We start from the raw sequence: 13178 nt of genomic DNA on the forward strand, positions 1-13178 counted from the left end.
CCCCCCTCCTAAAGACGCAGGGGTACTGAGAGAGGAGAGAGCGGGCTGTTGAGGGCAGTAGGCAAGAGAGAGACGGCACCTCCCTCCTAAAGACGCAGGGATACTGAGAGAGGAGAGAGCGGGCTGTTGAGGGCAGTAGGCAAGAGAGAGTCGGCACCCCCCTCCTAAAGACGCAGGGATACTGAGAGAGGAGAGAGCGGGCTGTTGAGGGCAGTAGGCAAGAGAGAGTCGGCACCCCCTCCTAAAGACGCAGGGGTACTGAGAGAGGAGAGAGCGGGCTGTTGAGGGCAGTAGGCAAGAGAGAGTCGGCACCCCCCTCCTAAAGACGCAGGGGTACTGAGAGAGGAGAGAGCGGGCTGTTGAGGTCAGTAGGCAGGAGAGAGTCAGAGAGTGAGAGTGGAGTCGTTTTGCTGTGGCTCCTCAGTAAAGCCAAGTTGGAGACAGAAGGCATTGTATTGACAGCAGCATGATCCTTATCACATTTGGACTCTACCTTCCACTATTGTTTTGTTATGTCTTGTCTCAGTCCTCTTTCCTGGACAATATTCTCTCATTCCCAGCAGGTAAGAGAGCCAGCCGTGTGTGTGTGTGTGTGTAAATGCACATACTCATGCATGTGTGTGTGTTTATATGTGTGTGTGTGTGTGTTTATATGTGTGTGTGTTTATATGTGTGTGTGTTTATATGTGTGTGTGTGTGTTTATATGTGTCTGTGTGTGTGTTTATATGTGTGTGTGTGTGTGTTTATATGTGTGTGCGTGCAGGAATATGTCATGCACGGTTTTGACAAGCTGCAGTCCGACCCTGGGTAAACCCCATGTCGTGTCTTTATCCTGATTGTCTTTGCACTTTGAAGAAGTGTGTGTTCCTGTGTATTTTCCCTTCATCTATGGAATATGAAATGCTGTCAGAATGGAAATGTCTCTATAAATAGCGTCTGTGGACAGTTCCTGACAGCGAGGCGTACGGTGCTTCATATGTGTGTTCAGTCAGAGCCAGGAGCAGCTCTCTCCGGTGTGGATGACTCCACGTATCATGTTACAGCTCCCAGTCGGAATATTCTGCTGTTCTTATTGGATTCTAGTTATTATGTGTTAGATTTGTAGAGCTATTTTACTTGTTGTTGTATATCTATGTAGATACCAGTTCTAGCGTCTAGTGTTGTCAACAACCTACCAGACTGTACAGTCTTGGCCAAAAGTTGAGAATGACACAAATATTAATTTCCACAAAGTTTGCTGCTTCAGTGACTTTAGATATTTTTGTCAGATGTTACTATGGAATACTGAAGTATAATTACAAGCATTTCACAAGTGTCAAAGGCTTTTATTGACAATTACATGAAGTTGATGCAAAGAGTCAATGTTTGCTGTGTTGACCCTTCTTTTTCAAGACCTCTGCAACCCGCCCTGGCATGCTGTCAATTAACTTCTGGGCCACATCCTGACTGATGGCAGCCCATTCTTGCATAATCAATGCTTGGAGTTTGTCAGAATTTTTGGGTTTATGTTTGTCCACCCGCCTCTTGAGGATTGACCACAAGTTCTCAGTGGGATTAAGGTCTGGGGAGTTTCCTGGCCATGGACCCAAAATATTGATGTTTTGTTTCCTGATCCACTTAGTTTTGCCTTATGGCAAGGTGCTCCATCATGCTGGAAAAGGTATTGTTCGTCACCAAACTGTTCCTGGATGGTTGGGAGAAGTTGCTCTCTGAGGATGTGTTGGTACCATTCTTTATTCATGGCTGTGTTCTAAGGCAAACTTGTGAGTGAGCCCACTTCCTTGGCTGAGAAGCAACCCCACACATGAATGGTCTCATGTTGGCATGCTGTTCTTATTGGCATGACACAGGATGATGGTATGACACAGGATGATGGTAGCACTCACCTTGCCTTCTCCGGACAAGCTTTTTTCCGGATGCCCCAAACATCAGAGAAAATGACCCCATTCCTCAGCAGTCCAATCCCTGTAACTTTTGCAGAATATCAGTCTGTCCCTGATGTTTTTCCTGGAGAGAAGTGGCTTCTTTGCTGCCCTTCTTGACACCAGGCCATCCTCCAAAAGTCTACGCCTCACTGTGCATGCAGATGCACTCACACCTGCCTGCTGCCATTCCTGAGCAAGCTCTGTACTGGTGGTGCCCCAATCCCGCAGCAGAATCAACTTTAGGAGACGGTCCTGCCGCTTGCTGGACTTTCTTGAGCCCTGAAGCCTTATTCACAACAATTCAACCGCTCTCCTTAAAGTTCTTGATGATCCGATAAATGCTTGATTTAGGTACAATCTTACTGGCAACAATATCCTTGCCTGTGAAGCCCTTTGTGTGCAAAGCAATGATGACGGCACGTGTTTCCTTGCAGGTAACCATGATTGACAGAGGAAGAGCAATGATTCCAAGCACCACCCTCCTTTTGAAGCTTCCAGTCTGTTATTCGAACTCAATCAGCATGACATAGTGATCTCCAGCCTTGTCCTCGTCAACACTCACACCTGCGTTAACGAGAGAATCACTGACATGATGTCAGCTGATCCTTTTGTGGCAGGGCTGAAATGCAGTGGAAATATTTTTGGGGGATTCAGTTCATTTGCATGGCACTTTGCATGGCACTTTGCAATTAATTGCAATTCATCTGATCACTCTTCATAACATTCTGGAGTATATGCAAATTGACATCATTCAAACTGAGGCAGCAGACTTTGTGAAAATTAATATTTGTGTCATTCTCAAAACATTTGGCCACAACTGTACATTTGGATGCATTTACAGATTACTTTCAGTTCAGCTGATGTTTTTTGTGAATTGGAGGATCTGCTGATTGAGTGGATTTTAACTTGGCAGCTGCAACACCACTTCTTTGCCAATGCCCCTATGCAGGTGCTTTTCCTTTGTGGCTTGTTAGTGAGGTGTTGTTTGTTCTCTGCCTCTGCAGGATGCAGTAACATACACATTCTATTACACACCTTTACCATCCACTCTGATGCTGTTAGAAATAAGGCAACATTGAGGTTTCTTTGAGCCCCTTCAACTAGTTTTGACACGGACTCTATTCATTTCATTTCCCACTGATGTCAACATGACAAACAAATTAAATATGTCTATTACAAGGGCATCCTCTGCAGGGTCGGTGTGTATTTACTTCCCATGTGACTAACTTACCATACTGTCCACTACTTTCCGCAGCTCTCCAACAACAACCTGCCGTGGACCAGCAGAGGAAATTCAACCCCTGTTGTTTACTGAGTCCACCCCCGCCCCCCCTATTCCCTCCTCCTCCCTCACTGTGGCATCCCAGTGGTCATGTGAGTCCAAAATCATGTGACTTGCCCGTTTGACAAGTGTATGATTGTTGATTTGTCCTTGGGAGCTGTCCAAACCTCACTCCCTGGCTATGTTCCAATGGCACCCTATTCCCTATTTAGCGTACTACATTTGATAGGGCTGTGGTCAAAAGTAGTGGACTATAATGTATAGGGAACAGTGTGTCATTTGTGACTTAGCCTCACATTTGCCCTCCTCCGCCACTGACTAAGAGCAGTAGGGATTTCTGATGATAGAGTAGGTGTGTGCAGGAAGCAATGGATTAACTGGTCTCCCAACAGTGCTGACTGCAGATTAGGGTTGATGAGGTGATACGACCATAGAGGGTCCTCTCAGAGATACAACTCTGTATATCCTGTTAGAGGGTCCTCTCAGAGATACAACTCTGTCTATCCTGTTAGAGGGTCCTCTCAGAGATACAACTCTGTATATCCTGTTAGAGGGTCCTCTCAGAGATACAACTCTGTATATCCTGTTAGAGGGTCCTCTCAGAGATACAACTCTGTATATCCTGTTAGAGGGTCCTCTCAGAGATACAACTCTATCTGTTAGAGGGTCCTCTCAGAGATACAACTCTGCCTATTAGAGGGTCCTCTCAGATATACAACTCTGTATATCCTGTTAGAGGGTCCTCTCAGATATACAACTCTGTCTGTTAGAGGGTCCTCTCAGAGATACAACTCTATCTATCCTGTTAGAGGGTCCTCTCAGATATACAACTCTGTATATCCTGTTAGAGGGTCCTCTCAGAGATACAACTCTGTATATCCTGTTAGAGGGTCCTCTCAGAGATACAACTCTATCTATCCTGTTAGAGGGTCCTCTCAGATATACAACTCTGTCTATCCTGTTAGAGGGTCCTCTCAGAGATACAACTCTGTATATCCTGTTAGAGGGTCCTCTCAGAGATACAACTCTGTCTATCCTGTTAGAGGGTCCTCTCAGAGATACAACTCTGTCTGTTAGAGGGTCCTCTCAGAGATACAACTCTGTCTATCCTGTTAGAGGGTCCTCTCAGATATACAACTCTGTATATCCTGTTAGAGGGTCCTCTCAGAGATACAACTCTGTATATCCTGTTAGAGGGTCCTCTCAGATATACAACTCTGTCTGTTAGAGGGTCCTCTCAGAGATACAACTCTGTCTGTTAGAGGGTCCTCTCAGATATACAACTCTGTCTATCCTGTTAGAGGGTCCTCTCAGAGATACAACTCTGTCTATCCTGTTAGAGGGTCCTCTCAGATATACAACTCTGTCTGTTAGAGGGTCCTCTCAGAGATACAACTCTGTATATCCTGTTAGAGGGTCCTCTCAGAGATACAACTCTGTCTATCCTGTTAGAGGGTCCTCTCAGATATACAACTCTGTCTATCCTGTTAGAGGGTCCTCTCAGAGATACAACTCTGTCTGTTAGAGGGTCCTCTCAGAGATACAACTCTGTCTATCCTGTTAGAGGGTCCTCTCAGATATACAACTCTGTATATCCTGTTAGAGGGTCCTCTCAGAGATACAACTCTGTCTGTTAGAGGGTCCTCTCAGATATACAACTCTGTCTATCCTGTTAGAGGGTCCTCTCAGAGATACAACTCTGTCTATCCTGTTAGAGGGTCCTCTCAGATATACAACTCTGTCTATCCTGTTAGAGGGTCCTCTCAGAGATACAACTCTGTCTATCCTGTTAGAGGGTCCTCTCAGATATACAACTCTGTATATCCTGTTAGAGGGTCCTCTCAGATATACAACTCTGTCTGTTAGAGGGTCCTCTCAGAGATACAACTCTGTATATCCTGTTAGAGGGTCCTCTCAGATATACAACTCTGTCTATCCTGTTAGAGGGTCCTCTCAGAGATACAACTCTGTCTATCCTGTTAGAGGGTCCTCTCAGAGATACAACTCTGTCTATCCTGTTAGAGGGTCCTCTCAGAGATACAACTCTATCTGTTAGAGGGTCCTCTCAGAGATACAACTCTGTCTGTTAGAGGGTCCTCTCAGATATACAACTCTGTCTATCCTGTTAGAGGGTCCTCTCAGAGATACAACTCTATCTATCCTGTTAGAGGGTCCTCTCAGATATACAACTCTGTATATCCTGTTAGAGGGTCCTCTCAGAGATACAACTCTGTATATCCTGTTAGAGGGTCCTCTCAGAGATACAACTCTGCCTGTTAGAGGGTCCTCTCAGAGATACAACTCTGTATATCCTGTTAGATGGTCTTCTCAGAGATACAACTCTGTCTGTTAGAGGGTCCTCTCAGAGATACAACTCTGTCTATCCTGTTAGAGGGTCCTCTCAGATATACAACTCTGTCTATCCTGTTAGAGGGTCCTCTCAGAGATACAACTCTGTCTATCCTGTTAGAGGGTCCTCTCAGATATACAACTCTGTATATCCTGTTAGAGGGTCCTCTCAGATATACAACTCTGTCTGTTAGAGGGTCCTCTCAGAGATACAACTCTGTATATCCTGTTAGAGGGTCCTCTCAGATATACAACTCTGTCTATCCTGTTAGAGGGTCCTCTCAGAGATACAACTCTGTATATCCTGTTAGAGGGTCCTCTCAGAGATACAACTCTGTCTATCCTGTTAGAGGGTCCTCTCAGAGATACAACTCTGTCTATCCTGTTAGAGGGTCCTCTCAGAGATACAACTCTATCTGTTAGAGGGTCCTCTCAGAGATACAACTCTGTCTGTTAGAGGGTCCTCTCAGATATACAACTCTGTCTATCCTGTTAGAGGGTCCTCTCAGAGATACAACTCTATCTATCCTGTTAGAGGGTCCTCTCAGATATACAACTCTGTATATCCTGTTAGAGGGTCCTCTCAGAGATACAACTCTGTATATCCTGTTAGAGGGTCCTCTCAGAGATACAACTCTGCCTGTTAGAGGGTCCTCTCAGAGATACAACTCTGTCTATCCTGTTAGATGGTCCTCTCAGAGATACAACTCTGTCTATCCTGTTAGTGGGTCCTCTCAGATATACAACTCTGTATATCCTGTTAGAGGGTCCTCTCAGAGATACAACTCTGTATATCCTGTTAGAGGGTCCTCTCAGATATACAACTCTGTATATCCTGTTAGAGGGTCCTCTCAGATATACAACTCTGTATATCCTGTTAGATGGTCTTCTCAGAGATACAACTCTGTCTGTTAGAGGGTCCTCTCAGAGATACAACTCTGTCTGTTAGAGGGTCCTCTCAGATATACAACTCTGTCTATCCTGTTAGAGGGTCCTCTCAGATATACAACTCTGTCTATCCTGTTAGAGGGTCCTCTCAGATATACAACTCTGTCTATCCTGTTAGAGGGTCCTCTCAGAGATACAACTCTATCTATCCTGTTAGAGGGTCCTCTCAGAGATACAACTCTGTCTGTTAGAGGGTCCTCTCAGAGATACAACTCTGTATATCCTGTTAGAGGGTCCTCTCAGATATACAACTCTGTCTATCCTGTTAGATGGTCCTCTCAGAGATACAACTCTGTCTATCCTGTTAGATGGTCCTCTCAGAGATACATCTCTGTCTATCCTGTTAGAGGGTCCTCTCAGATATACAACTCTGTCTATCCTGTTAGATGGTCCTCTCAGAGATACATCTCTGTCTATCCTGTTAGAGGGTCCTCTCAGAGATACAACTCTATCTATCCTGTTAGAGGGTCCTCTCAGAGATACAACTCTATCTATCCTGTTAGAGGGTCCTCTCAGATATACAACTCTGTCTATCCTGTTAGAGGGTCCTCTCAGAGATACAACTCTGTCTATCCTGTTAGAGGGTCCTCTCAGAGATACAACTCTGTCTGTTAGAGGGTCCTCTCAGATATACAACTCTGTCTATCCTGTTAGAGGGTCCTCTCAGAGATACAACTCTGTCTGTTAGAGGGTCCTCTCAGATATACAACTCTGTCTATCCTGTTAGAGGGTCCTCTCAGATATACAACTCTGTCTATCCTGTTAGAGGGTCCTCTCAGAGATACAACTCTGTATATCCTGTTAGAGGGTCCTCTCAGAGATACAACTCTGTATATCCTGTTAGAGGGTCCTCTCAGAGATACAACTCTGTCTATCCTGTTAGAGGGTCCTCTCAGATATACAACTCTGTCTATCCTGTTAGAGGGTCCTCTCAGATATACAACTCTGTCTATCCTGTTAGAGGGTCCTCTCAGAGATACAACTCTGTCTGTTAGAGGGTCCTCTCAGATATACAACTCTGTCTATCCTGTTAGAGGGTCCTCTCAGAGATACAACTCTGTCTATCCTGTTAGAGGGTCCTCTGTCGTTCTGCCCCTGAGCAAGGCAGCTACTGTTCCCCGGGCCCCGATGACGTGGATGTTGATTAAGGCAGCCCCCCGCACCTCTCTAATTCTCTAATTCAGAGGGGTTGGATTAAATGTAGAAGACACATTTCAGTTGAATGCATTCCGTTGTACAACTGACTAGGTATCCCCCTTTCCTTTCCCAGAGATACAACCCTCAGTCTCCAGCCTGGACTGTAAACTCAAGAGGGGTGATGAGCAGGAGTTGACACTGAATAATTGTGTAGAATCTCAAATTGAAATTGACAGATGACATAACACACAGCTGTCATTTTGATTGGCAGGTAGTGAGCATAAGTGATCCACAATCTTACCTGCACTGTAATTGTACTTCAGTACCACAAACGGCTACTGATCATTTTATTATAAAATAAAGCAATGATTGAATGGAAGAGTGTTTTTGTTTGATTGGTTTAGAATGAGGAGACCAGTAAGGGAGGTAATCACAGACCAGATCCAGATACAGGGACGGAGCTGAAAGGGCCCAGCTGTGTCCCAGGCCCCCCTGGCCCCAACGGACCCCCCGGGCCTCAGGTAGGTAAACCTATCCACCCCCATATGTCTCTGTTAATGTTGTCATAACACTGGCTTCATCAATTCAATATATCTTTTTAAAGCCCGATAATGGCCAAATACAGTTATAATATGGTTATAATGCAGATATTTGGAAGAGTATTTAATCAGGGTTTATCAGGTGGAGACTGGTTAGTTGCCTGAGCTTCCTTACTTGTCAGTAATGGTGGTAGACAGGTGTTGGGGGGTTGACTAAGTCCTCTATAGACCTCTAGCAGCTCTTCACCATCTGAGACCCATGTGAGTTCCTTCTCCTCCCTTCCTCTTGTTCCTCTAGAGCTGGGGACAGGGACAGAGACGGGGACAGGGACGGAGACAGGGACGGGACAGGGACGGGGACAGGGACGGAGACAGGGACGGGGACAGGGACGGGGACAGGGAAGGAGACGGGGACAGGGACAGGGACGGAGACAGGGACGGGACAGGGACGGAGACAGGGACGGGACAGGGACGGAGACGGGGACAGGAACGGGGACAGGGACGGGGACAGGGACAGAAGACGGGGACAGGGACGGGACAGGGACGGAGACGGGGACAGGGACGGAGACGGGGATTACATGGAGCTCAGCAGCCCATTAATGCTCCACATTTAGACACGACGCAAATAGACTTTTTCCACTGACTGCCACGACTCTCCGTCCCTCCACACACCATTCTTAGAAACAACCCAAACAGTCTGCATGGAAAGACATATTGAGTGGAGGGAGTCAATTCCTGTATTGCCCAACAGGGTGGGTGGTGGTGTTTCTGTGTGGAGGGTGGGTGGTGTTGTTTCTGTGTGGAGGGTGGGTGTTGTTGTTGGGTGGGTGGTGGTGTTGTGTGGAGGGTGGGTGGTGGTGTTTCTGTGTGGAGGGTGGGTGGTGTTGTTTCTGTGTGGAGGGTGGGTGGTGTTGTTGTGTGGAGGGTGGGTGGTGGTGTTGTTGCTGTGTGGAGGTTGGAGCGTGGGTGGTGTTGTTGTTGCTGTGTGGAGGGTGGGTGGTGGTGTTGTTGCTGTGTGGACGGTGGTGGTGTTGTTGCTGTGAGGAGGGTGGGTGGTGGTGTTGTTGTTGTGTGGAGTGTGGGTGGTGGTGTTGTTGCTGTGTTGAGGGTGGGTGGTGGTGTTGTTGCTGTGTGGAGGGTGGGTGGTGGTGTTGCTGTGTGGAGGGTGGGTGGTGTTGCTGTGTGGAGGGTGGGTGGTGTTGTTACTGTGTGGAGGGTGGGGGGTGGTGTTGCTATGTGGAGGGTGGGTGGTGGTGTTGTTGCTGTGTGGAGGGTGGGTGGGTGGTGGTGTTGTTGCTGTGTGTAGGGTGGGTGGGTGGTGGTGGTGTTGCTGTGTGGAGGGTGGGTGGGTGGTGGTGTTGTTGCTGTGTGGAGGGTGGGTGGTGGTGTTGTTGCTGTGTGGAGGGTGGGTGGGTGGTGGTGGTGTTGCTGTGTGGAGGGTGGGTGGTGGTGGTGTTACTGTGTGGAGGGAGGGTGGGTGGTGGTGTTGCTGTGTGGAGGGTGGGTGGGGGGTGGTGGTGTTGCTGTGTGGAGGGTGGGTGGTGTTGTTGTTGCTGTGTGGAAGTTGGTGGTGTTGTTGCTGTGTGGAGTGTGGGTGGTGGTGGTGTTGCTGTGTGGAGGTTGGTGGTGGTGGTGTTGCTGTGTGGAGGTTGGGTGGTGGTGTTGCTGTGTGGAGGGTGGGTGGTGGTGTTGCTGTGTGGAGGGTGGGAGGTGGTGTTGCTGTGTGGAGGGTGGGTGGTGGTGTTGCTGTGTGGAGGGTGGGAGGTGGTGTTGCTGTGTGGAGGTTGGTGGTGTTGTTGCTGTGTGGAGGGTGGGTGGTGGTGGTATTACTGTGTGGAGGGTGGGTGGTGGTGTTGCTGTGTGGAGGGTGGGTGGTGGTGTTGCTGTGTGGAGGATGGGTGGTGGTGTTACTGTGTGGAGGATGGGTGGTGGTGTTACTGTGTGGAGGGTGGGTGGTGGTGTTGCTGTGTGGAGGATGGGTGGTGGTGTTACTGTGTGGAGGATGGGTGGTGGTGTTACTGTGTGGAGGGTGGGTGGTGGTGTTACTGTGTGGAGGGTGGGTGGTGGTGTTACTGTGTGGAAGGTGGGTGGTGGTGTTGCTGTGTGGAGGATGGGTGGTGGTGTTGCTGTGTGGAGGATGGGTGGTGGTGTTACTGTGTGGAGGGTGGGTGGTGGTGTTACTGTGTGGAGGGTGGGTGGTGGTGTTGCTGTGTGGAGGATGGGTGGTGGTGTTGCTGTGTGGAGGGTGGGTGGTGGTGTTGCTGTGTGGAGGGTGGGTGGTGGTGTTGCTGTGTGGAGGGTGGGTGGTGGTGTTGCTGTGTGGAGGATGGGTGGTGGTGTTACTGTGTGGAGGGTGGGTGGTGGTGTTACTGTGTGGAGGGTGGGTGGTGGTGTTACTGTGTGGAGGGTGGGTGGTGGTGTTGCTGTGTGGAGGATGGGTGGTGGTGTTACTGTGTGGAGGATGGGTGGTGGTGTTACTGTGTGGAGGGTGGGTGGTGGTGTTACTGTGTGGAGGGTGGGAGGTGGTGTTACTGTGTGGAGGGTGGGTGGTGGTGTTACTGTGTGGAGGGTGGGTGGTGGTGTTGCTGTGTGGAGGATGGGTGGTGGTGTTACTGTGTGGAGGGTGGGTGGTGGTGTTACTGTGTGGAGGGTGGGTGGTGGTGTTGCTGTGTGGAGGGTGGGTGGTGGTGTTACTGTGTGGAGGGTGGGTGGTGGTGTTGCTGTGTGGAGGGTGGGTGGTGGTGTTGCTGTGTGGAGGATGGGTGGTGGTGTTACTGTGTGGAGGATGGGTGGTGGTGTTGCTGTGTGGAGGATGGGTGGTGGTGTTGCTGTGTGGAGGGTGGGTGGTGGTGGTGTTGCTGTGTGGAGGATGGGTGGTGGTGTTGCTGTGTGGAGGGTGGGTGGTGGTGTTGCTGTGTGGAGGATGGGTGGTGGTGTTACTGTGTGGAGGATGGGTGGTGGTGTTGCTGTGTGGAGGATGGGTGGTGGTGTTGCTGTGTGGAGGGTGGGTGGTGGTGGTGTTGCTGTGTGGAGGATGGGTGGTGGTGTTGCTGTGTGGAGGGTGGGTGGTGGTGTTGCTGTGTGGAGGATGGGTGGTGGTGTTACTGTGTGGAGGATGGGTGGTGGTGTTACTGTGTGGAGGGTGGGTGGTGGTGTTACTGTGTGGAGGATGGGTGGTGGTGTTACTGTGTGGAGGATGGGTGGTGGTGTTACTGTGTGGAGGGTGGGTGGTGGTGTTGCTGTGTGGAGGGTGGGTGGTGGTGTTACTGTGTGGAGGGTGGGTGGTGGTGTTACTGTGTGGAGGGTGGGTGGTGGTGTTACTGTGTGGAGGGTGGGTGGTGGTGGTGTTACTGTGTGGAGGATGGGTGGTGGTGTTACTGTGTGGAGGATGGGTGGTGGTGTTGCTGTGTGGAGGATGGGTGGTGGTGTTGCTGTGTGGAGGGTGGGTGGTGGTGTTACTGTGTGGAGGGTGGGTGGTGGTGTTACTGTGTGGAGGGTGGGTGGTGGTGTTGCTGTGTGGAGGATGGGTGGTGGTGTTGCTGTGTGGAGGGTGTGGGTGGTGGTGTTACTGTGTGGAGGGTGGGTGGTGGTGTTGCTGTGTGGAGGATGGGTGGTGGTGTTGCTGTGTGGAGGGTGGGTGGTGGTGTTACTGTGTGGAGGGTGGGTGGTGGTGGTGTTACTGTGTGGAGGGTGGGTGGTGGTGTTACTGTGTGGAGGATGGGTGGTGGTGTTGCTGTGTGGAGGATGGGTGGTGGTGTTGCTGTGTGGAGGATGGGTGGTGGTGTTGCTGTGTGGAGGATGGGTGGTGGTGTTGCTGTGTGGAGGGTGGGTGGTGGTGTTGCTGTGTGGAGGATGGGTGGTGGTGTTGCTGTGTGGAGGGTGGGTGGTGGTGTTACTGTGTGGAGGATGGGTGGTGGTGTTGCTGTGTGGAGGGTGGGTGGTGGTGTTGCTGTGTGGAGGGTGGGTGGTGGTGTTACTGTGTGGAGGGTGTGGGTGGTGGTGTTGCTGTGTGGAGGGTGGGTGGTGGTGTTACTGTGTGGAGGGTGGGTGGTGGTGTTACTGTGTGGAGGGTGGGTGGTGGTGTTACTGTGTGGAGGGTGGGAGGTGGTGTTGCTGTGTGGAGGGTGGGTGGTGGTGTTACTGTGTGGAGGGTGGGTGGTGGTGTTACTGTGTGGAGGGTGGGTGGTGGTGTTACTGTGTGGAGGGTGGGTGGTGGTGTTACTGTGTGGAGGGTGGGTGGTGGTGTTACTGTGTGGAGGGTGGGTGGTGGTGTTACTGTGTGGAGGGTGGGAGGTGGTGTTGCTGTGTGGAGGGTGGGTGGTGGTGGTGTTGTAATGCAGAAGATCCTATAGTAATTCCAGAGTCCTATAAATGGCCACTTGCCTAGATGGCATTCTGTCAGGGAGAGGAGAGCATGATTGGTAAACTCTTCAGATTTGTTTTTCACATCTGTATTCATACACAATTTAGCCTATAATACAGTATGGCACCGGAGTCAGCTGACTGCCAAGGAAGCTAACAACAAACACATTTGGTGTCCGTATGGATCCTGTACCTATTCATTAAAATGACATTGTGAAGGGAAATAATATTTAGAATATTACTGGGATTGTAAATAATCAGTTGATGGCATAAAGACAGAAAAAGCCCATGTTCTGATTGGTTAGATATCTGATTATTGTTGACCTTCTACAGGGTCCAGCTGGGCTACCAGGTCTGACGGGACCAAAAGGTGAAAAGGTAAGTGTCATTTATAAACAGTTGTTTTTACATTAGATGTTTAGTGAATGATTGAGAACTACCATTATACGAAATGGAAAGGCCTTGTATAAAAAGCAGCAGTTATATCTCTCTCTGTCTCTTTGTCTCTCTTCTTCGCTCTCTCTCTCTCCACCTCCATCCAACGATCTTGTTGCCAGGGGGAACTGGGACGACCTGGACAAAAGGTGAGAGCACCCATTGATCATTCTATTAGCTCTGCTAAGTGGATTTGCTGA

The 13178-nt window shown here is 49.4% G+C and overlaps 1 long non-coding RNA gene across 1 annotated transcript; it reads left to right on the forward strand.

The window, feature by feature from the left end:
* Positions 1-163: 163 nt before the first annotated feature.
* Positions 164-12922, forward strand: LOC135529510 (uncharacterized). The gene is made up of 4 exons (XR_010453709.1): positions 164-563; positions 3182-3300; positions 8047-8163; positions 12877-12922. It is a non-coding gene; the product is annotated as an uncharacterized LOC135529510 (long non-coding RNA).
* Positions 12923-13178: the final 256 nt, after the last annotated feature.

The sequence above is a fragment of the Oncorhynchus masou genome, unplaced genomic scaffold, assembly GCF_036934945.1.
Source record: "Oncorhynchus masou masou isolate Uvic2021 unplaced genomic scaffold, UVic_Omas_1.1 unplaced_scaffold_1173, whole genome shotgun sequence".
Taxonomy (NCBI): domain Eukaryota; kingdom Metazoa; phylum Chordata; class Actinopteri; order Salmoniformes; family Salmonidae; genus Oncorhynchus; species Oncorhynchus masou.